The sequence below is a fragment of the Peromyscus maniculatus genome, chromosome 2, assembly GCF_049852395.1.
Source record: "Peromyscus maniculatus bairdii isolate BWxNUB_F1_BW_parent chromosome 2, HU_Pman_BW_mat_3.1, whole genome shotgun sequence".
NCBI classification, from domain to species: domain Eukaryota; kingdom Metazoa; phylum Chordata; class Mammalia; order Rodentia; family Cricetidae; genus Peromyscus; species Peromyscus maniculatus.
Window position 1 is genome coordinate 166966350 of NC_134853.1, and position 27354 is coordinate 166993703.

Below are 27354 nucleotides of genomic sequence, written 5' to 3' on the forward strand. Positions count from 1 at the left end.
GCATGCACCAGATTTCTAGTGCCCGGACAGAGATCCCATCTCCAGTGGGGGAGTAAAGGAACGAGTTTTCGGTTTGAACAGGGAAATAAACTGTCAGTCAACCCAGAAGTTCCACCCCAGGTACTTGAGCTGTAAGAATAAAGCCCCAGAAGGCCAGGTGTCTGTGAACCTGTTGGTGACAAAGTGACTGCCCTTTGCAGTGGGCCACCATTGCCAGGAGATGGACAACTGTGTGTTTATTAACCAATCTCTAAATTGCTGGCCCTTGATTGAGACAGCCAAACTTTCCCCCAAACTTGGGTCTTCCAGGTCCAGGCTCCAGTGAGAGGACCAGCTGCATGCAAAGTAGAGAAATGGAGTACCCAGCTGTTTGCCGCTCTGCCCAGTCTCCCTTCTCTCGGTATGGCCTGCCTTTGTCCCTGTGATGCAGCCCTCAAACTTCTTAGGACACTCACAGGCACCCATTCCCTTCATAACCCAGAGCCTCATCTGCACCAGAATTCACATCCAGCTTCAGTTTTTATGCCTATTAGGCAAAGTGTCCATTTTCAAACAATCACTCCCAAAAGACATAGACAGATGACATAGACTGATACATATATTATGCTCACAATAATGCCACAGCCAGAGTCCAAACATCATGAAACACACACACACACACACACACACACACACACACACACACACACACACACACACACACACCAGAAATTTAGACTGGCACAGACAGAAATGAAACTGTATTTTCCTCCCCCACCCCTTGTGGGACATCCTGGGAGTGTTACACTCAGGCCCATTCAGCCTATCTGGTGCACTGCACATGTGCATAAGGGTCATGCTTGACTCTTAGCTAAGAAACAACAGCAGATTCATCTAAACACAAGAAACCACCCCATTACCCAGCCCTGAAACACCAGTCCCAAAGCAAAGACCCTCAGATGGGGAAGGGAGTGCCTTTGGGACGTGGTACCCCCTAGAGAGCTGGTCAGGGCAGCAGACAGAAAAGGCTTAGAGAATGTCCTAGTTGTCGCCGCCCCCCCACACACACACCCCAACATCCCTTCCCTCATAGCCAACAATCTCTACAGTGCATTCAGGGGGATTTTTTATGTTTTGACTCAAAAGCAATACGTCTTTGAAATTAAACCAAAGTAGACTAAACTTTAGGAATGAAGAAAGCCCCTTGGAAAGTCAGGCTTACTGTGTCTGTTCGGCTAGCAATCAGGGTGCTGTTCATCTCCAGGGAGTGAATGTGCAGAACCCCTCTGGTCAGCAGCTCCCTCTGGGGAAGTAGACACGGCAGCTGCAACAGGGCTCCGTGGGTACCCCAACTTCTTGAAACGCTGATTTCTCCCCCAGCTCCAGTGCCAGATCTCCACAGCCCTCCAAGGAGCCCATTCACACAGAGGCATCGAGGCCAAGCTCCTCCTACCGCTGCGTGAGTTCTGGTCGTGTCTCTGACTCCCATTCAAAGCACAATGGAGGTGACTTTTCTTGGGAGGTGAGGGGTGTGCTTCCAATGGTCTGAGAATTTATGCAGGGTGGAATCTTAGTGGCCCATGGGTGTCTGCCTCTGTGGCAGGGGGAGACTGAGTTTCAGAAGAGCAGTAAGGCTGGCTCCTGGTGGTGCTCGGAGTAGACTCTGATTACCACTGGGAGACTCTTCCCACATAAGAAGTCTTGCCATGAGCACCAGAGGCCCAACCAATCCATGGCAGAGAAAAGCAAAGCCTGCCTACATGTGAAGGCTCCTGTCTGATGTGAGCAGCTGGCCTTGTCAGCTCTTGGAGACAGCTGGACAACAGCAGTGTAAGACAGAGCCAGTCACCTGCCTCAGACCTTTGTGGTTGGCCTTGAGATACTCTGTCCCTGCTACCACTTTTTGCTACAATGACCTTTAACCCTGACAAATCAAGCATCCTGCAGTGAGGTGTAGGAATGGCTTTCGGAGTGGCGAAACAGACATCTTCCTTGTTCTAAAGAGGAGCCAGGAATGCCAAGGAGACCCAGCTCTAACTTCCCTCCAGGGTTTATGGAGAACAAGTTCAATGGCAGTCCAGAAGGTAAAGCACCTGTGAGAAGGCAGCTCGGCTGTTAGAAACGCGCCCTGCTCATCCCCCATGAACTGTGCCAAAGCTGAAATGGGCATACGAACTCTCCCGAGCAGCTGGGCTGCCGGGGCATGCTAATGGCAGGGTCCATTCTACCCCGGATGCAGGCAGCTTCACGTGGAGAGGGGTGTCAGGAGAGGGCAGAGCTTCAGCAGGCTTCCTGGGTGTAGACTGTGCTGAGTCCTTCTCTTGAGGTCCTCACAGACCCTCGCAAGCAGCCTCCAGGACCCAGCATCCCCGTGGTGCAGTCTCACATGTCCCTGCCTCAAAACCATCTGGTGGCCACCCATGGAGTATGCAGATCACCTTGGCAAGTCTGCCAGACACAGGTCACTTCAAGGACAGTGGTCAACGGTGATTTACCACCTCCTTCTACCCTTCTAGAGTCATTCCTTGCTCCTTTCTTGACTGGTACAAACAAAAGCCTACTCTATGGAAATGTTCCGTGTCCCCAATGCCTTCCCGGGGATACTTGGTTTGTGTCGTTTTGATGATGTGCCTCAGTTCTGACTCTGAAGAATCCCTGTCCCCATTCACAAAGCAGGCCTTGATCTACTGCTGGGCCCTGGGAGTTGGGACCTGACATCAGGCTGCTGTATCAGGAGATTCAAATGGCCCTGGGACAGTGAGGATAAGGGACTAGTCAAAACAATCCTGGGACTTTTGCTAAATGACCTTTGGAGAAAGAGGTCAGAAAGAATGGAATTAGATGTTTAAATAGCAAGAGACAGAGTTGCTGACGACGAGGCTGGAACCCTTGGACCCAGAGCGCCTTGGGCCCATCAACTCTTCCTCTTTTCCTCTTTTTTAAACAACCTTACAGTTTGGTTTTGTTTTTTCCTTCTTAGTTTTGATTTTCTGACCTGAAAATGCTCCTGCTGACAAGCAAGTTAAGCTTGTGTGTGTGTGTGTGTGTGTGTGTGTGTGTGTGTGTGTGTGTGTACACGTGGAAGCCAGAGGTCAACCCTGAGCGTCTTCCTGGAGCTCCCTGATTGAGCTAGTCTGGCTGGCTACAAACCCCAGGGGCCCTCCTGCTCGGCCTCCCCAGCACGGGGGGGGGGCGGGGGGGTCACAGGTGCATGCTGCCATGCAGTGTTCTTTTGTGAGTCCTGGGGGATTGAACTCAGGACTTCGTGTTTCCCCAGGTTGAGGGTTGTCTTTGTTAGCTTATGAATATTTTAAACTATTTATTTATGGTGCTGGGGACTGAGCACAGGCCACTAGCATGCTCTGGAGAACTCTTCCATGGTTGACTTTCGCCAAGACTCTCTGGCTCACACTGGTTCTTCCACCAGGCATGTCCTGCGTCCTCACCAGACTTTGTCCCCACAGAGCCTTTGACACTGGAAAGTCTTACGGCCTCTCCTCTGTGTGACACCTCCTGTGCCCTCCCAGGGGCACATGGCAGATGTCAAACATCTGTATGGAGCACCTGCCTCCTGGTGACCTTATTTGATGATGTCCCATCATGTGTAAATTTGAGGGCAGAAATCCAGTCAGTCTAGGCAGAACCAGGTTGTTACCCGTTTCCCCCCTTCAGGGGCCAGCATGAGCCACTCACGTCACAGCCTTTCCCTGTGTGGCTCCCAAGCCAGCTCGTGGCCCTCCATTGCCCACACTCTCCTGTGGCTGCCTTCAGGCACGAGCCAGCTTCTCACAGAGCCTGTAGGCCTTCCATTTGGACCATGTTACCTGCCTTTCCTCACCTGCCATGCTCTGTCCAGCCTCTCCAGGCTTCTGGCAGTCTGAAACTCAGAAGCTCTGTACAATCCAAGGGTTCTCCTTCATTCAGAGGGCTAGCCGCTCTCTCCCTCAAGCCTCGCTCTGAAGTCACTACACCACTGAGGCCTGCCAGCCATCATCTATGATAGCAGATATGTCTGCCCTCGCCCTCCTACCACAGAAACCCATTCCATGCGTCTCCAGAAACATTATGTTCACCGAGACACCAGTTAGAGACCTGTCTTCAGAAGAGGCACTCCATGAGGGCAGGAAGTTCATCCTGCCCACCACATCTCAGGATCTGGAACAGTGCCTGGCATGTAATAAATAAATGCTTGTGGACTGAGTGAAAGGCTCCTGTCTTCTACCACTGTCTCCCCAGAAATACTGCACAATACTCCTGGAGAAGCGGGGCCTTGCACCTCCCCCAGATATACCACCATCCTGAAGGGGTGCCTAGGCACCCCTCTATCTGTCCCAGCTGACTGGTTATAAACCCCGCTCCATGCCCCAGCTTGCCTCCAGGCCCCTCATTTCTAGAGACTCAGACTCAACTCTCTGCAGTCCAAACTGTCTCTAGTGGGTAGGGCTGGCTGTGCCTAGGAAGCAGGCAGCAGCTTCGGCCCCTCCTTCCTTCCTCCCTGGCCCAGAGCCAAGAGTCAGCTCGGGGCTGGACAACAGAGCATTGGTCCTTCTGGGCACCCAGCCCCAGCTTGGGGAATCATCTACACTGAGCACAGAAGAGGCTCAATAATTCCCTCCATCCACACACACCTTCTCTTCAGGAGCAACAGCCAGTGAGCACTGTCCCTCCAGACAGGATAAGCAGCTGGTACACCCTGCATCCTGAGCACCCTCCCATCCAGCAGCCTGAGAGGACCGTGTCCCCGCTTTCTACGAAAGCACAGTCTTCTAATAAAGCATGCATCTGCAGTGGGTCCGGCACAGGAAACAAACTTCTTGTCTTGAACATGACTACCTATCCTGGCCTCGTAGAGTTATTCCCATGTGTCGTGGCTTCAAGGCTGTCACACCCATTCCAGAGTCTCGGGGCACTAAGAGACACTGACCAGAGGCTGCCTCCCACCAGGAGCCACATACAAAGTTCTCTTTATGGGAAGACAGGCTGGCCACTGGTAGACCCAGCATCGGGGAAGGCCAGGTTTAGATTTTCTCTAAGGACACAACAGGTTTTTGTCTTGACTCCTGCCCTATGCCCACCCATCCAGCCTCCTCAGGAGGTACAGTCCGGGACCCCCAGGCTGCCACACCAAACTCTCTGTACCTGACCGTAAAGACATTGGGGACAGAAAGGCGCACGCAGCCAGCAGTGGACATCTCCACACTCCCTATGAGAAGCTTATTGAGGACCTACTATGTGCTGGCCGTGGAACTGCAGCAGAGCCTGCACGCAGCAGAGTCCAGCTGGAACCACAGTCACTGTTGCCATGATGGCTGTGTAGTCTCCTGTGTGTTGGCCTGCCTCACAGTAGGTCCACACGGTGATGGGGACAGACCTGCCTCACTTGGGGTCTGATCCAGCTGCATCACAGGTGCCGGACTTGCTAACTGAGAAAAACGCAGGCATGAGATTATCAGAAATTAGTGTCCCTTGGGCTGGGGATGGAACTGGGCTGGTAGAGGGATTAACCAGCACGCATGACACCCTGGGACTCACGGCATAGAAGGTGAGAACCAGCTCCCACAAGCTGTCCTCTTACCTCCACATTCAAGCTAATGCACGCACGCACGCACGCACAGCACCACACTCCACAAGTTGAAACTGTCTGGGGAGGGATAATAAAGGTTCTAATATAGCTACACACAAAAAAAAAAAAGGTAGGAACTAGGAGAAGGGAAAAGAAGTGGCCTAGAAAATCCAGGAATTGTGACCAAGATGGAGCCACCAGATACCCTGGGGAGGAATTCCGTGGCTCGGATAAAGTTAATTCCCTCCTTGGGATTCATATCTCAGCTTTTCTCGCTGGAAGAATGCCCCCTGGAATTTCTCTCTGGCCCTCAGGAATCAGGACCTGAGAGGGAGGAGAGGAAGGTCTGTGATTCCAAGAATGGCGTCTGCCATCCATGGACAGATCTCCTAAAGTCCCAGCCAAAAGGCCCGGGGGCAGGAGGACTGAGAAAGCAAGCCAGGAAGAAATGGAAAACCCCAGGGTTCTGTGGGAGGCAAAGGGGTAGGGGGCCAGAGAGGGGGCCGTATCAAGCCCTAGCAGCCCTTGGCTTCAGCTCAGCAGGAACTTGCCTGTTCCATCCAGAGGCTGGGAGCGGCCAGCCCAGCCAGGGCGCTCATAAGAGCGGAAGAGGTCAAGGCTGGATTTCCCCTTTCCAATATGGCGGAGGGGAGGAGGGGCTGACTGCAGCGGCCTGCAGAGCACTGTGGCTGAGATGACAAAGTCTTCAAAGGCCAAAGCTGGGAAGAGATGGCCACCTGGTCCCTCCACTGCCAGCATCAAAGAGTGACACTCAGACAGACACTGTCACATGGGGCAGGTCACATCTGGGTCAGTGCTGGCTACAGGGGAAGGGAGTGACCTATTTCTAAGGTCCGCCATCAGGAACCTCCCTGGGAGCCCAGACGTCTGTCATAGCCAGACAACAAAAGGTGTCTGGGAAGAGCCTTAGGAAGGGTGTGGTGAGGGTGAGAGGCTGATGTGTCTGGTGACTTAACCCCGAGCTCCCCTCCAGGCCAAGGGCCCTGCTTCCTGCGGGCCATCGGAGTAGCCAAGGTCAGGCCCAGCGTTATGAACCACCGTTCCTCTCTGACAGCTGCACCTGGATGTGGCTCCTCTTGGCCCTCCAAACAGTTCACTAATTTCCACCACAGGGGAACCAGCAGGTGGCTCCTTTGCCTCAGAGCCCCTAGCACAGTGCTCCCCGGTCCCCCGTACACTCTGTCCAGAGATGAAGCCTTTTCTCATCCAACAGAAAACATTGGCTGAGGCTCTTGGGTCCTGTTCATAGATGCCTCCTCTTGGTCACTTAGCAGTGGGGGTTTCTGATCATACTTGTTCAAAGCTGATGGACATACCACACAGACAGGGGCAAGCTAATGGATAGTTCTCCAAATAGGAACAGATAAGAGTCTGTGGGAAATGTGCCCAAATCAGAAAGTCATGAGCTCTGAAATTTTCAGTGTGCCCCGTGACCCTGACTCTGTTATGACCTGTGATATTGTGGGCCTCAGTTTCCCCTTTCTGCAAACTGGAGAGCAGCCCTGTCTTATAGGAATGACTTGAATATTTGATGAGACGATGCGGCACCCACCGAGTCCTAAGCCTGGCTTGTCCCAGGAGCTGACGAAAAGACCAGCACAGGGACAGGACCGAGGTAGGACTCCATTCCCGGGGCTAAACCCAGGGGCTCAGGGGGTTAGTGACGGCCCTTGAGGCTCTTACAGGGTGGGAGTTCAGAAGGGGCAGGCACTTCAACTGCCTGTCCAGCATGACCCAGCTGCGTGTTTCCTGAGGACGGACAGACGGACGGACAGCTTTGCCATGTATAAAACAGATACCAGAGCTGCTCCTTCATAGGATAAGAGGCCAGGGGGGCGGGGGGGTGGGGATCACTTCCTGGATTGTTTCTGTGGCTGTCATCCTCTCCAGTCCTGCTGTGCCTCTGAGCTGCCACTGGAGACACCCAGCTCTGCAGCCCCATGCCTAGGGGCAGTTTCTTGCCTCCAGAGTAGAGATGGGTGATAGATAGTCTTCCAGTCCTGTGTCCTGACTGAAGGATTGGGTCTGTGCCCTCCAGTTTGCCCGTCCATAAAAATCTTTTCCCATGACCTTGGCTTGCCCATCACCGACCTGTCTAACGTACTCATTTTCTCCCCAACACTCACTCAGTCGTGGGACTTGCATCTTACTACCTCTGCCATCAGACTGGTCCTGAAGACAGTGAGTGGTGACAATCAGTGGAGACAGTGACAATCAGATGACTTCAACTCTAATGGCCTTTGATGTGATAAAAGGAACAACCCTATGTCTGTCTCCCACTGCTCGTCACTTTTCCGGAGCTCCTCAGGCGATCTCGGCTGTGTCCCCAACACACAGTGAACATACTATAAAGGTCTGAAGACCCAGCTAGGGGACATGTCTCTCCCTGAGACAAGAGCCCTTCCCCTGCTCCTGGTGCTCACAGAGGCCACCCATGCTTTGCAGGATATTTGAAATTCCAGCGCACACACATGCTTTCTCTGTAAGGAGCTCTGACTCCATCTTGGTGGACCACTAACCCAGAAACTCCACATCCAAAGAGCCAGCTAAGCCCCAGGAATGCAGATGTCTAAGCCGCCCCCCACTTCCACCCCCTCCCGACCAACCACGCAGACTAAACTAGGGAGGTTCAAGAATTTTTTTTTTTTCGGCTTGGTGTTTTGGGGAAGTTTTTGTTTTGTTTTGATTTCTGTCTTTATTTTTTAAATGTTCTTCTAGTGGGATAGAGAGGGCTGAAAGGAAATACGATTACTTCCAGTAACTACTCTGCTGCCTCCTTCTTTAGAATCATGGCCAAAGTCACTCCCCTGCCGTAGAGTGGGAGAGGGGACCTCAGGAACTCAGACATTTGAACAGTTCATAGGAATGGGGGGGGGTAGAGGAGGGGGGGGGTCTTCCCCGGAGCCTGGTAAAGCTTGGTCCCTCCCGCCGCCGCCGCCGCCACACTGAACCTACTGTGAGACTCCGCTGTGACTCCATTCCAGTCACTTCACCTCAGGATGTGTGGTCTCAAAACCAGCCGTGACATAAACAAAAAGCCCCGCATGAAGAAGTAAGAAATACAGAGCTCGCCTTCTGTAGGAGGAAGACGGTCAGCCTGTGTGGGGAGAGCCAAGCAGGGATTCGCCCTCAGTCCACCTTCAGAAGGAAGGTGGGGGTCTGTGGGGAGAGGCCAGCTTTGGGGAGGAAGGACACAGACCCGGTCCTTCAGGAGCACACACAGGCTGGAGAGCCAAGGCATCTGTGTCCATCTTACTAGGTTAAGGGACTCAATCCCACTGTAAGCCAGGCACTGTTCTGGACACAGCAGCTTCAGAGCTAGATGGATGGAGCCCCTGGGAATCAGTCTATGGACATCCATAAAGCATGACCTGGCTAGATCAAACATGCTAGCTCCTCCATCATCAGTGAAGGGACAGACAAGTCATTCATTATCATCCGTTCATGTCAGTTTCTACCACGCACCTACCATGTGCAGCCACCATGTCCCAGCTACTGCATAAACGGGCACCTGCAACCCTGACAGTGTCCAAGCCACGTCGGCGCCTGGAGCATACTCCAGCACTTTCGTCAGCGCCTCGGGCCAGATGCTGAGGGAAGGGACCAGTCCCAGCCGGGTCTCGAAAGCTCCCCAGGGTTCTACTGTGCCACTACCTAAAACACTCCCAAGATGGAAGGAGGTGGGAACTTACTTCCTCTATGTTATAAGAACTAAGCGAGGTATGCCCGACAAACTGATCGTGCCTGAGGACAAAGGGGCTCTTGTGGCCACTCCACATCTGTACACACCTGAGGCGAGGCAGGGGTGAAAGGTAACTGAGAGGAGGCAAAGTCTTCTGCAGAATTAAGCCTCCGGCTTGGCCAGCCGAACCAGCCGATGTGTCTAACGTACAGGGGGGCAGTCCTGCCCCAAGAGACGATGATGGCGAGTTACGGTCCTCCAGCCTTCTCCCACTGAGCACCCCCCCAGGGCTGCCAAGAACACCACACAGCACTGGTGCATCTCCTATTTGTAGGAGGAAGTTCTTGCCATGAAAAGTCAGGAAGGAGGCAAAGAAACTGGACATCTCACCTCTATGCCTTGTCCCAGGAAAGCCAGAGCTACAAGATGCAGCAGGCTTGAGAGGAGAGCTCCCTGCCGGCTTTTTATGCTTTGGACACTGGGTCTTGCTATGTAGCCTAGGCTGGCCACAAATATGCCTTGGCCTCCCCAGTGTTTAGTACAGGTATGTAGCTAAGAGGGACCCTACCTCCTCATACCAACTCAACTTCAGAAGGTAACAGAGGCCTACACTTCAGGATCCCAGAGTGGCAGGGCCAGCTTGAAGGGAGCCAGGTGCTACAGGACTCTGAAGTCTGGCGAACAATGGCCTGGGAGACTTACACAGGGCCCCCACACTGCTGCCCTTCAGACTTCCGCCTCGGCAGCTCCTGACCCCTCATTAGGACCCATTCTAGGGCACAATCACAGGGTGGCTCCAGCTAGGGTGGCTTCTGCACAGCTACACTGTGTTCTAATCACCAGCTCAGATGACTGTGCCCACCAAGGAAGGCCAGTCCTTAGGGCCAAGAACCCTGCCTTGTCCAGCTCTGCATCCAGAGTCTGCCAGAGAGCTGCTGCGCTCACAAAGGTACAATTGTCTAAATGATGGCACCAGTGGCCGACAGGCGCCAGCCACACATCTGTCGGTGTCTGTGCTCAGTCCAGCTGTGGTCCTGCACAAGGATCTCACACCCCTATCTACAGCTGTGGAAGCCAAGGCTCTGAGAAGCACAGGAACTTGTCCAGGATCCAGGTGGGGAGCCAGAACCAAAGCTCGTGGTGTTCTCGGGACACAGGAAGGCTGGGGATGGTGGTGGCCCTGGAGCCAAGAAGAGCATGGCAGAGAAGCGCCCTGCGGGGGCCCTTCTCATCCTCACCTGCCCGCTACCTAGAGAGACTGCAAAAGCTGCCTCTCGGGCGGGACTCCTGCTGCCAAGGGAGAGAGCAAAGAGGTCATAGCCAGAGTGAGTGTGCGGTAACAGGCATGGGTGTGCCCGCCATGAGTCCATCACCGCCAGCCACCTCCTTAGCTGAGGATCTGCCATGGCACTGTCCGCCTCCGGTGCCCACGCCCACCTCCAGCCCTTGCCTCAGCCCAGACCCTAAGGCTCCACCCTCACTAAGGCCACCGGAAACACAGGCGCTGTCCAAGCTGAGCTTCCCAGAACAATCACCATGCTTCCCCAACCTGCCCGGAAAGGGGGAAAGAGCGCAGCTGCTTCCCGTCTCCAGCTGGCTTGTCACAGCCCACAACTGTCCACTCTGCTTCCTATGGCTGGGGAGGGACTGGAACATGGCCAAGCCTGGCACACAGACATCCTTAATATGTATGTGTGGTACATGGAAGGTCGGAGAAGATAAAAAGCCCAGACCTGAGAAACCAACTGACCTGTAGGGGGAAGGGAAAGATATAGACAGATCGACAGACAAGACACACACAGACACATAGACCTCTCCCAAATATCGAAACTGAAAATCCAGGCATCATATTGCCTTTGCGGATGACATTTCTCAGGCGCCTATTATGACTCCAAGCCCCAGGTACGTTCCTGAAGACTTTGTACACACACTGCCCTCACCCAGTGAAAGCATCTCATCTTCCTTTCCTCTCTCAGCCCTCACAGCCCGAAGACCTAGTGTCAGAAACACCACCCCCAACATAGCTTTCCCTTATTTCCCCTGATTAAATCCTGACTGCCATTAAAATTCAATCCGATCCCTGCTGATCCTTTGCCGTTACCACCTCCGCTGGTGTTATATTTGGGGAGAGTTATCTGGTTACCCGCTCTCTTTATGATAAAATGCCTCATTTCCAATAGGCAGGGTACCCTGGCTATTGGAAGGGCACCCCCAGGCAACTCACCTGCATGCATCATCCCATTTGTGGGGCATTCTGACACTCCCACTTTGCAGAGGGAAACTGGAGCTCAGAGAAGTGACCAGCACACTCGGGTCACAGAAGCAGAAAGTACCAACGCTAGACTGCAGTCATCTCCCTGACTCCCGGCCAAGCTCAAAACAGCATCAACCTCCTCCACACGCAGACTAAACCCGGCTTCCCCTGCGGCCTCATCCAGACAGGAGGTGCCACCCTGAAGAAGAGTCTAAGTGCCCACTGCACTCAGCAGTCACTGCACGGCCTGCTTATGTCCATGTTCTAAGGCAGGGGACACACGGGCTGCAGGGTACCAAAACTTCCATGCTCGCTGCCCAAGCAATCAGTCTCTGCCATGACCTGTGTTCCCTCTCACCATAGAGGGACTAAAAGGGCTCTGCCTTTGGCTTAGACATAGCAGAGCCTCCTGGGGTCCTGCCTTTACCAGCACCGAAGTAGACTCTGTTTTGATAGTGCCTGGACCCAACCAGGTGTAGTGATGCCCTGGATGGATGAGGCTATGTTGAACACACACACACACACACACACACACACACACACACACACACACACACACACACACACACACACCCTGGTCTCCTGGAACTGCTTTGTCCATTCTCCAGCAGAGTCTAAGCAGGCTGGGCACTCCCCCGTCTCCAACCCAACAGCAGTGGGCAGCCAGCCTGCACCAGCTGCGAGCATCTTCTTGCCAGGCCACGTCCCTCGGGAGTGCCATGAGCCCCAAGGGTTTGGTCCGCTGTCTCACCTGCCGCCTTCCTCTTCACCCAGCTCTCCTCCTGTAGTCTGGGGCAGGGCTGAGCTGGAGGGAGCACCCAGCTGTTCCCTGAGCAGGGCAGGGCCTCTTGTGCCCCCGCAGCCCCTCCACCTCCCTGACCTCCCGCACCTGGATCCGCTTGTAAATGACTAAGCGATTTCTCCCCAAGCCGGCTGCCAAGAGGCCCTGCTGGCTGCAGAGATGCACCAGGATGCCCTGAGCCACGCACGCTGAACCCTTAATTAGCGAGTCCTCTTCTTGGGAAAGAAAACCCCTCCATGTTTTGTTTTGTTTCATTTTCCCCTCTAGTGAAACAAATCCACCCACGTGGTTACTGGAAGCTCAAGCATGTGAAACAGCCCTTTGCAAAGAGAATTAGTCAGCAGCCTTGTGAGAGGTGCGGGCCCTCAGAGGTGGGACAGCCTGTGTACCCCAGGTTCCCAACAGGAGAGGAGTTAGGGGGGCGCCTTGACCTCCACACCCAGTGTTCTTCAAATGGTAAGTGATAATGGCCTGGCAGTGGATATAATTAGAATGCAGCCATGCCCCCAGGGCAAGGTCATTGGCACCAGACAGAGTACAGTGTACTTATTTAACAGGAATAAGTACAGGAATCAGGCTTGTTTTCAAATCCCACCCACCAAAGTAGGTGGAGCCTCGGCAGGTCACAGTTTGCTTGTCTGCAACGTAAAGACAGTGGATATTTACCAGGGGTAGGTATTAGATCTCCAAGACTGAGAGATTAAAAACCTAGCTGAGATGCTCTGTGCAGGGTACCAAAAGAAAATCCTACAAACGCCGCTGTCTCTGGATGAGCAGGGCGGCTGTCCCCTTCTCCCGAAGGGCCAGCATGTGTCTCCTGTTGCAGAAGAATCTGCTGAGTCAGTTCTCAGTGTCACCCACAATGCAACCTGGCCAAGAGGGCGGGGGCTGGACCAGGTGCAGAAGCAGTTCCCATCCCGCTGCCCTGGGCCCCGTGACCCTGATGGTTCCCCGGCCTTGTCCTCTCCTTTTTGGGGACTTCTCAAACAGAGCTCTCTGAATTACCTAGACTCTTGGCAATGCTGCCACACCACTGGGCTCCATGTCCCAGGAGCCACCCCTTAGCCAGGACATGGACTTCTTTGCCACAGTCTTCCCGATGCCCTACCGCCTCCCTTCCCAGCCTCTGGGAGCATGGGAGCTTATGACCCAGTTAAAACCCTAATTTTATTTAGGAGCTCAGCCTCAGCCACTTGTCACTAGAAATATCCACAGGAAGTGCCCCTCGGGAAGGTAATTAAAGCCCGACGCCCAAGGTTGGCTTTTCTCAGAGAAAAACGTGGCACTACAAGGGTAGCCCAGCGGCGAGGCCTCCATTTTCGCAGTTTTGTTTCAATGTGAGTTCTCAGACAAAGAGCAGAGGAAGTGTGAGAGCCCTGTTCCCTCCCCCCACCTCCCTCACCTCCTGGCACGAACCCAAGCGTGCATCACCTCTGGCTGATGTCCCTCTAGACATGTAGAAGACAGCCAGCAGAGTCAGAACACTGGTGTCAGCTCCCAGCTCCGGGCTCATCTTCCCACCAGGAAAGGAAGACCTGGGGTAGCTGTGGGAAGGCCTCCAGCTTTCCCAGCCGGCAGCTGTTCTAGGTATTTGTGAGAACGGGGAAGATTCGCTGGACGTGGCTGGATCTGCTGACAGCCCGGCAGAACCACTAAACATGTCTAGGGTTGTCTGGGGAAAGTGCAAGACTTGGGATCTTTTTCTTACCTCTCTGAAGATGCTGGTGCTGGTCACATGGTTGCCACCAACATCTGCTGAAGGCCAGACACTGAGGACTGGAGTGGGTGAGTTGGCCACACTGCTACGCACTCTCCTATCTCCTCTTCCTCCTGGCCCAGCCATATGCCATTCCTTTGCCTCTCTCCACCAGAAACACTCCCTACACAGCCCAGCACAGCACAGCCCAGGGCTCACACTGTGGTCCTGTAGTGACTGCTTCACACCACCCCGACCTGACTGGCTTCCAGCTCAGCGGTAGGCAGACGGTCAGGACACACTGGGGGGCTGGGGAAGATGGCTTGGTGGTGAAAGCCTGAGGACCAGAGCCTGGGTCCTCAGAAACCACATACATGCCAGATAGGTACGGTGCTACCCTGTAATGGTGGCCTCAGAAGGGGATGACAGGGAATCCCTGGAACAAACTGGCTAGCAAGTCTAACCAGACTGGTGCAGTCTGGGCTTTACCAGGAAAATGACTTAGGAATAATGTGAAAGAGTAATGAAGGGTGGCTTGAACATCAACGTCAGGCCTCTACATGTATGTATACATGCTTGTGAGTGCACACAGGCACACACACACACACACACACACACACACACACACACACACGCACGCGCACACACACAATGCATACACACCACATACACAAGAAAAATGGAAAAAAACAAAACAAAACACAGCTTGCTTGCATCTACATCACTATCAGCAGGAATTCTTACTTGACGCCATTAAGCTTTCTGTTTGATTTTTTTTTTCTTTTATTTTTGCATCAGAGTCACTATGTAGTCCAGGCTGGCCTGGAACTTACAATTCTCCTGCCTCAAATTCTCAAGAACTGGGATTATAGACATACAGTGCACCTCTGCATGCAGCATTTGGCTTGGTTTCAGCTATCTGTGAATAGGCTTAAGAGTCTGCATCTCGTGTTTATTAGAAAGCATTCAGAGGAAACCTGATACAGGTACTTGATCTACACTGAAGAACTGGAAATAAGTGGTTCACATGCAGGACCACCCCGAACACACAATGGGCCTAGCTTTGGACAATCTTATGCCACCCTTGGTCACATCCTGGGAACAGCTTTCCCTGGGTGCTTTCCAAAGCTGCGCCACTTTTACAGGATGAGTCAAAGTGAAATTGTTCAAGTGACGTGAAATTTAGTCCAAGAAATCATGATGGTACCCACCTGGATTGTAACCAGGAACCAAAGAACCTAACCGAACTGTCTCCATCCCAACTCTGCTCACTTGCAAGGATGCTGCCATTGTAAGGGGAAATTTAATTCATGAACAACAATGAAGCCAGGTGTGGTGGCGCACACCTTTAATCCCAGCAGGTGGATCTCTGTGAGTTCACGGCCAGTCTGGTCTACAGAGCGAGATCCAGGACAGCCATGGCCACATAGAGATCCTGTCTCACACACATGCACACAGACAGACACACACACACAGAGCATCAAGGGCTGTCCATCTGTGTACTGTGCCTTAAAAATCAACGTGGACACTTAGAGCAGGCAAACAGCGTGCCATGTAAATTATACCACAGTTAATTATACCAAGAAAAGCAAGCCTTGCACTCGTTCCTACTGTACATAATTTGGGCCCTAAGAGATAGTGGCACGTGCTGACAATATGTGCGTACGCCAGGGATACCCTGCCTTGCCTTATAAAATAGTCAGAGAGAGAGAAGCAGGGAGCCAGCTACACCAACAGGAAGCCTGGTCCTCCTGAAGGGTCGTGAGTACCGGGCTTAGGAAAGAGGGAAGTTTGGGCCTGGTGTCTACCAGCTCTAGGCAGAGCTGCTTCACCTGCTCAGTAGCACAGAGGAAGTTCACTTCCCTCGGGTTGCTCTAAACCCACCTTCTCAGGAAGAAACAGGCATATCACCCCACACTCCCTCAAACATGCTGGGTGAGGCCATATGTCACACCTGACACCAGCAACTTGCAGAAACAGCTGGGTGCTGCCTGTCTGGCCCTGGTATCGTGTGCTTCTATTGATTCCCGTCAGGTTCCTGGAAGCATTTTAGACAGAGACAGATAAGGGAGGGAGAAGGCTTCTCAGCCTCAGCTTCCAGGGGAATGGTCTCCAAATCTATGCTGAGCAGTGCAAACTACCACTCAAAAAAAAGGAACAGGTTGTAGAGAACCCTAACCTGCTCCTCCCCTAAACCCAAATGTAAACATACCCCCTTCAGTTCAGATGGCCCTGAGACTGCAGAAATTGGGGAAAGTGTCCAGAGCCCAGGTTTAGGGGACACTCAGTGTAAATCTCCAGGCACAAGAGCCCTTCTGGTCTTTCCTGAAACACGGATGCTATTCTTGAGCCTGATGGGCTTCCTAGGGAGGAGGACCGTGCCTGCTGAAGAGGTAGGGAGTATGCAGTAATCCTTGACAGTGGGTCGTCAGGGCAGGGACTGGAGGTATCTGCATCTGCAAGTCTCCAGTGAACAGCCACAGCAATGCAGACCTCCGCTGCGGCAAGACCCATCCCAGGGAAGAAAGAGACCTAGTCATGGAGTCCAGCTCAGACGCGACCTCCGGGTTAGCCCTGTCTGGGCATCTCCCTCAGTGCAGGCACCAGGATGGCCTAGACAGAGCAGGCATTCAGGGGACAGCAGCAGAATGATGGAGGGATTGTTAAAAGGAGGGGGGGCTGAGAGCCTTTCATCTTGAGCTTTCCAGACAGGGCAAAGGGGTGGGGTGGAGTGGGGGTGGGGTGGGGGTGGGGGTGGAGCAATCATAGACATCAACTCAGAATCAACCTGACAGTATATATAGGACAGAGAAATCATCGTCACTCTGCAGAAAGTCTTTTCAAAGGAACCCTGACACATACATATAATTTATAGGTAATTATCATAAACTGAACACTGCTGCATGTCTTTAGGAAGCCCCCCACCCCCACTTCCATGCCTTCTCATGAGCCCTAAAATCACCAAACTGAGAAGAGCTTGAGATCTGGAAAGCATGCAAAGGTCTCCCTCATCTCTCATTTTCAGAGGAATCGAGCTACATGGCTCCATTTCTGTGGGCTTTCTGCCTGTCTGCAGGTCTCATTCAGGAACCCCTGAAGGGTTTCACCAAACAAATGACAGGTCTGCCTCATTCCTCACCAAGTCTGCTACCCTCTGGCTCCTGCTGACAGCTGGCTTCCTCTGTGGCCTCCCACAGCAGGTGCAGGAGTGTCTTGTCATCACAGACCCCACAAGAGGGAAGACGTGGGACAAGAGAGCACCAGCCCCCAGCCAGACACCGTGCCCTGGTCGGTGGACAGCCGCGCTGCCAAGGGGCATCAGTGACCTGACTCGAGGACACAGCTAGGCGGACGTGCCAAGGACTTGAATTTGACCCTTCCAAGAGTCACTACCCAGGAGCCCCAGTTAATATGTTTCATATGCAAGGTAATGCAGGCAAGTTGAGAAAAGAAGTCCATCGATCAACACATCTCAGAAACGACTCTGGGGGTGACGTGGTGGAAGAGGGGTACAAGGACACACTGAACCCACAACAACCCCTAAGCCTGACAGGAGGCCACCCCTGCTATACGGTAATGCAGCCACCTCTCAGGCTTCCCCATGAAGGCCAGTTTCCCAGCACCGACCAAGAAAACTCCCCAACCTTGCAGGAACCCTCCCCGTGGGTACGTATGTCTGGGATCCACATGTTCCTGGGGGCCACCAGGCACCTGGAAGCTGTCTACAGCTCAGGAAACATCTCTGCAGTTCATTCTTCTCGCCCATAAACAGGGCAGCAGCGTCCACCTCCCAGGGCCATTTGAGGGTGGCAAGCACAGAGCCTGGCAGGCAAAGGCAGTGACCAGGATTCCGACAGCCGGCAGAGCCATCCTTAGAGGAGATGGGGTCCCAGACACCCGACACCAAATGCCGGACTAAGTGTGGACAGAGTGGGAGAAGCTGCCAGGAGGAAACGGAGGGAGAGGGTCGTTCTAGCTCTCCACACCCCAGCCTCCGTGCCTCCCAACTGCGGCGGGGTGTGCTGCTTTGCTCCGTCACATTCCCCATCTGCACGGCCTCACATGGGCCCAGAGGCAGCAGAGCTGAGTGACCATGGACCACGAAACCTGAACCAAGAATCCATCTGTCCTCTCTCTGCTGGGCTGTTTCTCTCACAAATTTGTTGCAGCGACGAAAAGCCAGTTAACGAGCAGGAAGATCTCAGAGTCAGGGGAGAGGTGGCAGGCAGCAAGGTTGCTAACAGGGTCTGGTAGCATCAGGAGAGACCCAGGAGGGACCAGGAGCTCCTAAGCGGGGGGGGGGGGGGGGGGGGGGGGGGGGGGGGGGCGAGGGCACCCCTAAGTGTGTGGGTAATGGGGACAGGTCATTGGTGACCTCTGCTGAGCAGTTCTAGTAACAAGGGTGCTGGGTCAGGCTTAGGGGGGTTGGGAGGAGAAAGGAAATGAGAAGGCAGAGGCCAGAGTGTTGACCACAGTCCAGAGACCAGGAATAGAGGCACGTACTGGCCAAGAAGTCAGAGCCATACCTCTATGGCTCCCAGATGTTTACCCCTCCAGCTACACAAGCAACCTCACTCCACCTGCCGTCCAGCTGAGGTGGGCATCAGTGGAAACCTGTGTCTACCCACAGAGCTCATGTCTCTACAATTACCTTGACAGCACACCATGAAACCACACTCCCCGGGTGCCTGGAGATGCAGCCCTGCTGGTAGAGTATGGGTCCAGCATGCACTACGACCTGGGTTCTATTTCCATTATCATACAAACCGAGCATGGCGGTGCATACCCATCCGTAATTCCAGCACCCAGGAAGCTGAGGCTGGAGGATCATGAGTTCAAGGCCAATCTAAACTAAAACAACAAGACTCTGTCTCAAAGATCCAGGGGCTGAAAGTGTGGCCCAGTGGTAGAGCATTTCTCCAGCATACACAAGGCTTTAGGTTCAATCCCCAGCACTGAAGAAAAGAAATGTTAAGATGGTAGACTTAATGTTTTTCTCTTGAAATTTTAAAAAGGGAAGCAGAAGCCTAAAACCACAAAAGGCTTTCTCGATGGTTCTCAGACACTCTGCTACTCACCTTAGTTAGACCCCAACACACACCAGGTAGCAAGTATCTTCTGGTGTTCAGGGGTGGTCACTCCCCAGACACGGTGCACCAGGTGGGAACACCAGGCCTGAAAAGCCACCAAAGGTCTTCCCAGTTCTGGAAGAAGATGCCCAACATGGCTCCATCTCCTTTGGTATTTCACCTCATGCCATGAAATCTGCTGGCAAAGAAACTTCCTTACAAAGAAGTTTCTAGTTCCTAGGCCTCACTCTAGCCCCAAGCCTTCCTGTCTATCATCTGGACAGATCTACTGGGGCCAGTTTACCAGGACAAGTTCAAAGCGCCTCTTTAGACCTAGTCCCCAGACCTCATTCTAGGGTCTTGATCTACTATGACCTAACCAGCTGGGTTTCTCAGAAACACCCATAGTTCTTCACCTCCTTTAACATTCCATGTCCAGTGAGCTCCCAAAGCCTGTCCACTGTACCCCAAGAGTGCTGCCAGTTCACCTCCCAACTGCAGGTCAGGGGTAGCTAGCTTCTCTGACCTTCCAGCTCCAGCCTCCTCACCAGACTCTCTTTCTGTTGTGTGTGTGTGTGTGTGTGTGTGTGTGTGTGTGTGTGTGTACACACGTTCATGTACGTGTGCATGCATGCATGTCTCTGCGTACAGAGCTAGAAGTCAACCTCACACGTCATTCCTCAGGAGCTGTCAGCCCCTTTCGCCAGGTTCTTAAGCCAGTGTGACTATTTTCCATATAGACAGAAACAAACCATGCATGCATGTTACATACATAATTTCCAAGCATCAGTCTCTCTGCTTCTCACACACAGTGTCCTTCTCTGGTACCATGGCTACTTTAGGACATCATTGGGCAATAGGAAGGATGGCTGAGGAAAGAAGCTGGCCAGTTATCTTCAAAACAAGTCATCCCTATACACTTGACTACTAACATCCTCTTTTCTGAGGTCATCTTTACTTGGGACATACATATCTAGCTACATGTCCTCTGTCTACTCAGACACACACTTGAGCCTTTAGGCACTGCTCAGGTTCATATAAATATCTTTTGTTGGATCATGGATTGCTCCTATGTACATATCCATCTTTATGGCTTAGGGCGGTCCAATAACACCAGTTCATAGGGGTGGCTCAGATCAAATGATAAAGTGGCGGCCTATGGTCAAAGGTTCGCTTTCCAGTAAGGCCCAGCAGCATGCCAAAGGCTGTCTCTCAAAAGGAGAGTAGTTATTTGGGGAGAACAGCTGGGCCATGCTCCAAAATCCCAAACACTTGTGCTGTGATTCACTTACGGAGCTGCCAAGGGCTCCAAACAGCATCCTTATCTACCACAACACCTCAAGGATCACTGGAGCTTCTGGATCATGCAGCCCAAACACAAAAGCAGTCTGACTGCTAGCCTGGTTCTGTTGCAGAGCCTTCTCCTGGTCCAGTTCCCACTCAAAACCAGCAACATTCAAAGTCCCTCAATAAATGGGGCGGAGTAACACACCCAGCTGAGGAATGTACTATCTTCAAAGTCCAAATAGGTCTGCTAGCATTATGCTTTTTTTCTTGGCTGTAGGCAAGGCCAGGCACAACAACTTATCCTTTGCCTGAGAAGGGGTGTTCCAGCATGCCTCACACCGTGGATTCATTGATGCAAAGGGTCCCTAAATTTCAGTAGGTCTTATTTCCAACTTCTGTCATGAAGATGTCTTACCTCTGGCTCATTCAATCCAATCTGCATAATACTGTCAACATCATTGCCCTGTGGGACGTATTGAAGAAGGGAACGATAATCAAGATGCCCCCCTGGGAATGAAACTGTGCCACAGCACAGGAGAGTTGACTACCCTGAAGGTAGGACCACGCATGTGTATTACTGCCCTTGCCAGGTGAAAGTGAACTACTTCTGGAAGGGCTTGTGGACAAGTCTGAAGAAAAAGGCATTTGCCAGGTAGATAGCGATATACCACGTACCAGGTGTGTGCATTTCCTTAAACAAGAAAAGCCACATCTGGGATGGCAGCTACAGCTGGAGTCACCACTTGGTCCAGCTAATGATGGGCCCTATTATTCTCTAAGACCCATCTGTGTTTTTGCATAGGCTACGTGTTCTTTGTTGGGTTGAATGGGGATCTGGGTGGGGAGACCATCACCCTTGGCATCTCTCACACCCTTGACAGGGGTGCTCATCTCGGAAATCCCCCTAAGAGATATGGCTTTGCTTCCGATTTATGATCGCCCTGGGTGGACACATTTCTAACGGATTCCGTTTGACGTGGGTCACCACAGCAGGCCTTGCTCCACAGGTCAGAGAACCAATGTGATGACTATACCAGCTGCCATACTTTCTGTTCCAGTTACATTCTGGGGTTGGAAAAAAAATCACTACAGGATATGTTCAGGGATCCACTGAACCCTCTTGAGTTGGATCTAAACTGAAAATCCACGGATCACATGACCTCCATCAGCCCCTGTGGGAGGACCACAATGGCAATGCCAGTCTCCTGGACTCAAGTCAGCTCAGAGGCAACATCCACTAGTCCCGGGGTACTCTGACTAGTTCCTGTTCCCCAGGCCACAGTCATCCTGGCCACAGACCTCAAGGCCCTTCGGGGAGGCCTGGCTGAAAGATTAACAGTATAAATTTTCGTAAGTGATACCAGGCGTACTCAGGTAGGCCTGGCCTCCCTGTCATTGCGTTCTGGGCCTGCAAACTGGCTCAGGTTGGGAACTGGTCGGGGAGCCATGCTTCTGTTTTTATGATCTGAGTGGACTTCAGCTCACTCACCCTGGAGGCTTTCGGCTTGTATGGTCAAGAAGGCAGCAGCTTCCCCTCTATTTCACTTCTAGGAACATGGTGATTAACTCCCAGCCCCATAGGTCTGCACGAGCCAGACAGCTGTGATTGCCGCTCTGCGCTGCCTCCCATCACAGTAATTACTAATTACACCCACCTTGCCTTTGGAGGTTGAGAGCCACCACTCAGCCTCCCTCCCCCCATCCAATTACTCCCACTGATCTCAGAGTTCTCAGGGCTCCATGGAAGGTCGGAAAAGAGCATTCAGCACTTTGGGAGTGGTGGATCTCGTATCCCGAACCTATTTCCCAGAGAACTGGTGGGAAGTTCATCTTTTGGACAGTAGGGGTGGTGAGGTTTTAAATGGGAGATCTGTCCCTCTGGAATTCCAATCTTTCCAGCTGCCAACTCTTTCCTCCATTAAACCCAGGGAGATTTGGCATCTCCTGTTCCAACACAGTGTGGCAGCTTTTCAGGTTTCAGCCAGCCAACCAACCTGTTAGCATCCTTCATAACTCTTGGAATTGCAATAGTAAATGAAGAACCTCAACCTCAGTAAATTCAGCAGACCCAACTTTGCGTCCCCTTGCCACTATGACCCCATACACACAAGTCCACCCCCACAGGCTTGAGGGTTCTTCCTCGTGAATTAGGAGGCATGTAAGTTGTTTTGGAGGGCAGCTCACTTTGCTCTTACCCAAAGGGCAAGAGCCTTTGCTCCTTTGGGATGGGGTGACAAGTAGGAGGCACAGATGCTCACAATACAGGGGTGCTATGATATTTAATTTTCCTTGTGAACTTGATAGGATTTAGACTCACCTAGAAGACACTCCTCTGGGTCTGTGAGGGTGTTTCAAGAGAAGTGTAGCTGGGGGCGGGGGGACCCGACCCACCTTGAATGTGGGTGGCAAGGTCCAGGATGGTCCTGGGCTGAATAAATAAGATGAAGCAAGCTGAGTCCTCACACTCATCTCTCCCTGTTTTCTGACGGTGGGCACCATATGATCAGACACCTCAGGCTTCTGAGCCACGCCTTCCCCAAGATGATGAAATAACCCTTTCTTTAAGTTGTTTTGGTCAGGTATGTTGTCATAGCAACAAGAAAAGTAGTTTTTAAAGTTACAATCAAGGTGGCCCCAAAACATAGCAGCTACAGGTAGCCCCACATAGCTAACCTGGTAAGCAGGGTTCACCATGAGGGGCAGAGTGGAGACCTTGTCACCGGCAGGGCCTTCCAGCCCTGAGTCACTGAAGTCCCACTCAGCGGGCCTTTTGTGAGTATGGAGGTCACATTCCAATCCCCTCCACACTCAGCCTTGGTCACCCAGACTCCCCTTCTCTCCCCAGGTGCTCCCCAGGGAAGCAGAGGCTCCCAGAGCCCGTCCACCCGCGGCCAGCACTGCGTGCAGAAGGGCGAAGCCTGGGTTAAGGTCTAGTCCAGCATTTGTTGACAAATCATTCTCTTGTTCCCTGACCCCAGGCACCAGCATGGCGCAAGGCCTGGGCCTCCGCAGCAGGCAGAGTGGGGCTGTGCCCTGGCGGCTTCTCTTGCCCAACTCTTCAGGGAGACCGGGAGAGCATAAGCCAATGTGGTTTGCCTCATGATCCTCAGACTCATTCTTTTTAATATTAGGCAACGAACAGAACTTTTACAAGGCTAAGTAAGAAGACGCTGCCCAGGGGCTCTACAGAGTGGCACCAAGCTGGAGGCCCTGACTGCTGCGCAATCCTCTTCCGCCAGAATACAGCGTCCACCTCACCTTCAAAGTGCAAACGGCACACTGACCCAAACCTTACCCCCATAAGGAGTCACAGCGTCTCTTCTGAATCCGATTCTCCCCTTAAGTACGTACCCTTAAAAGGTAACTACGGGTAAACTGACAACATATTTCTGCTTTAGAATATTCCAACATGTACATATGCATTCATGTATGTGCATGTATTGATCCCTGAAACTGCTGGAGGAGTGTGGGGACTTATTCATTATATTCTCCTTTCAACTGATATATGGTTGGATTTTTTGTTTGCAACAACAAAAAATTCATTTAAAAAATTAACAGGAGCCGTCAAGATGTGCCAGCAAACAATGCTAGCTACACAAGCTTGACAGCCTGAATTTGACCGCCAGTACCTACTTAATGTAGAGAGAATGGATTCCACAGAGTTGTTCCCTGACCACACACACACAAAACACACACACACACACACACACACACACACACACACACTATGGCACTTATGCACCCCTCCACACATACACACATACACATGCAATAATAAACATTTTCAAAGTTAACACAAACTTGTTGAAGGGACCTGAAAGGCAGCAGAGTGAGACACTGAGGGTGACCAAAGTCTGGACTGGAGTTTCGACTTCGCCATTCAATGGCAAATAGACCTCGACTATGTAACCTGCCAGCTGGGGCAAAGAGGGATGGAAGGAGGGAGAACCCACGGTCCAGGGCTGCCGGGAAGTGCAGACAAGTTAATGTGTCAAAGGCTTGGAGCAGATCCCTGGCACATTGCTCAAGCCATCGCCCACCAGGAGTGGGATGAGGGCTCCGATCTGAGCCCTTGCAGCAGGGCATCACTTGGCTCTTCTGTGGAGAGGATGCCATGCCATTGGGGGAAGGTGGGCAGAGCACGGACCGCCTCAGATGACAGACAGCCTTTCGCTCTGCTCTCACTGACCTGGTTCCCAGTGAATGCAGGGCCTGTGCACTTACGCCTAGACAGCCTGAGGCATACCTGCCTCTAGCTGGGCACCCCAAACAAGAAGATGAATCAATTCACACATACCAGCCACACCCTCTGTCTGAAAGGGGCTGGTGTGAAATTCCTGGACGAAACTCGGAACATGGTGAAAAGCAAAGGCTTTGCTAAAGTGAAGACCCATCTGCCTGGAAGCTTCATCCACCCAGAAGATGGCAGATTCGAGAAGGGAGCACCAACTTCCCCATGAGCAGAGCAGCGCCTCCCGGGAGCAGGGAGAATTCAACATCTATGCTGATTCCGAGGGGGCCCGTCTGAGGCAGCAGTCTTGAGGAACCCACTGAAGGGTGTGTCCACCCTTGCTGCCACCATTCACACTCAGGCAGCCTTATTTACCCCCTAAGTGACCTCACCCGGGGCCCAGGCAAGACCACTCCTTCCTAAGACTCTGGCAGCTGTGGCTTCTCCCCAGGGTTTGATCTGGCTAATTTGAGTGGGATCTAGACTAAGTAAGAAAGACTTGTAACGTTTTTGGATTCAGCAGCTCCACACCTCCCATCCAGATAACTCCATCTACTAGAACAAAAGTGGATGCAGAAAGAGGAGGAGGAGAAATGTTTCAAATGATCTAATCCGGTTCATCACTTTGCAGCTGCCTGGCCTATGACCTCAGTGCCGGGGACACTAACCAACAACAGCCAGGACAGGACTTGGAACTTGGGTAAGTCACCCAACCTCTCTGGGCTTCCACTGGGAAAGGGCTGGTCTAGCTAGATATTCTCTAAGTGATGTAGTGCTTTCCTGACTTCATGATTCCTTTTGTCTGTACCACTAATGTTAGTCTAGTGATTTCTACCTCCCAGAGATGGAAGTAAGGAAGACAGTCTTACTCTCCTCATATCTAACAATCAGGAAGAAAGCCAACTCCCTCCAGGTCATCCTACCTCAGCGTACACCACACACACACACACACAATTCTTCAAGGACACCAAGCCTTCGTCATGGGGGATAGTGCTGTTACCATAAACACCTGTTAAAACTCAGCTCATGAGCAGTTTCTGATGCCACTAACTGGAGTATTTAATTAAATATTACTCACTCAGGAAGCAGCCTCTGCCAGCTCACCACCACACTGTACAGTTTGCTTTCAGAGAAAAAGAGAGAGGAAGAGAGAGGAGCCTGAGCTCTGCCCAGCTGGCACTCGCAGGGGCTTCCCTGGAAGGGTGCCAGCTAACGCTCCAGCAGTACCCCACTTACCAGAACCAAACAAGCAAGGGGAGTCACACTCCACAGCCTTCCAGAGCCAATGGCCAGCCCCACTTGTTACCCCAGATGGCGCGCATAAACACACACACACACACACACACACACACACAGATGTATAGACACATGCTCATGCCACAGAAATATGTTCACAGACACGCAAGAGTACTTGGAAAACACATTCACAGGGATAAACGGACACAAACACATGAGGACACACGCCCATACTCAAAAGCACATACAACTTCCTGGCCGGCCAGCATCTTTACAGGCACCATTTGGCGAATATTCAGAGCCTTTGCTCTCGGTAAACTTGGAAACGAACGTGTCTTTACACACTCGGCAGGCGCGGGGCCATCCATCCCGCTGCTCCACCAGCCGACTCAGGCTGCTCTTGTTTCTCTGGTTTCCATCGATTTCCTGACATAACCTCGGTTGCCGGGAGAAGCATCGGCGGCGGCTCCGGGGTGGCTGGCGCCGCGCGCAGTGTCGCTAGGCGGTCTCCCATAGAGAGGCGCTACGGGGCCGGAACCGGAGGGGGACGGGATCGGGAGGGGGACCGGGACAGTAGTGACCGCTACAAATAAGAGCCCGGACTGGCGCGAAAAGCGAAACTAACTTAACTCAGCAGGGTCGTGATGCTCGGTGCAGAAGGGGTCCACTCTACTTTGGCGACGGGAGTCAGCTTCGAGAACAGAACCCTAGGGCGCCCCGAGACTACCGCGCGCCCCAGGCTTCTTTCCGTTCTGCAGCCGCCGAGGCTCATCCCTTGGCGCGACAGTCCCCGCTCCACTGAGGCCCCCGCCCAGTGCCACCCCCGCAGGTGGGACCCTAGAGCCTCCAGGAGCCGCCCTCCGCAGCACAGGCGGCAGCGCGCTGGGCGGCGCCCGGCCCCTCTCCAGGGACCCACAGCGAGCGGGGCTCCTGGGCCAGCGCTTCACGCCGGGTGCCCACCCGATGCCCACGCTCTGCCCCGCGCCCACCCTCCCAGTTCCCACAGCGCGACGGTCCCCACGTCGCCCCCTCCCCGGGTCCCAGAGGCCGACCGCGCGCCCACCCACCGGGTGGGTCTTCGGTGTCCCGCGCCGCCTACGGTGCAGAGAGGCCGCAGCCCCTGGAGCTCTGGAGGCTCGCGGTGCCCCAGGCCGCGCCCGCTGCAGACAGCGAAGTCGCTTCCTTCCCGCGGCCCCGGCGCCAGCGCCTGGAGCTGGTTCCTGCAGCAAGCGCGCGGGCCGCTCGAGCGCGACTCGTGCGCTGAGAAGAAAAACCAACCGACCGCTCTAAAGTGGGGGGGGGGGTGGAGGGAAAGGGGGACGCGCCGTGGGCGGGGCTTGCACGCCCCACCCCGCCTTCATCGGCCCTGCCACGCCCCATGCCGAGTTCCTTACACCACGCCCTGCCTCGGGTCACGCCCTTTATCCCCGCCCTCCCTTCTTCTGCCAGCCCCTCCCAAGCCCCGCCCCTCCCCACTTTTCCACCGCGCCCCGCCCCGTGCCCCGCCCCTTCTCCCCGCCACGCCCCTCTACTC

General features: G+C 53.2%; 1 protein-coding gene across 2 annotated transcripts in view; it reads right to left on the reverse strand.

Annotated features, from left to right (window-relative positions):
- Positions 1–27108, reverse strand: part of Spsb1 (splA/ryanodine receptor domain and SOCS box containing 1) — a 63273-nt gene extending 36165 nt beyond the window's left edge. Inside the window, exon 1 of one of the 2 annotated variants that reach the window (XM_015994127.3) lies at positions 26888–27108. The gene's annotated coding sequence lies outside the window, so the exon portion shown is untranslated. Of the gene's footprint in view, positions 1–12250; positions 12361–26887 lie in introns of those variants that run through there. The other variant, XM_006975213.4, reaches the window with a different exon arrangement.
- Between the last annotated feature and the right edge of the window lie 246 nt (positions 27109–27354).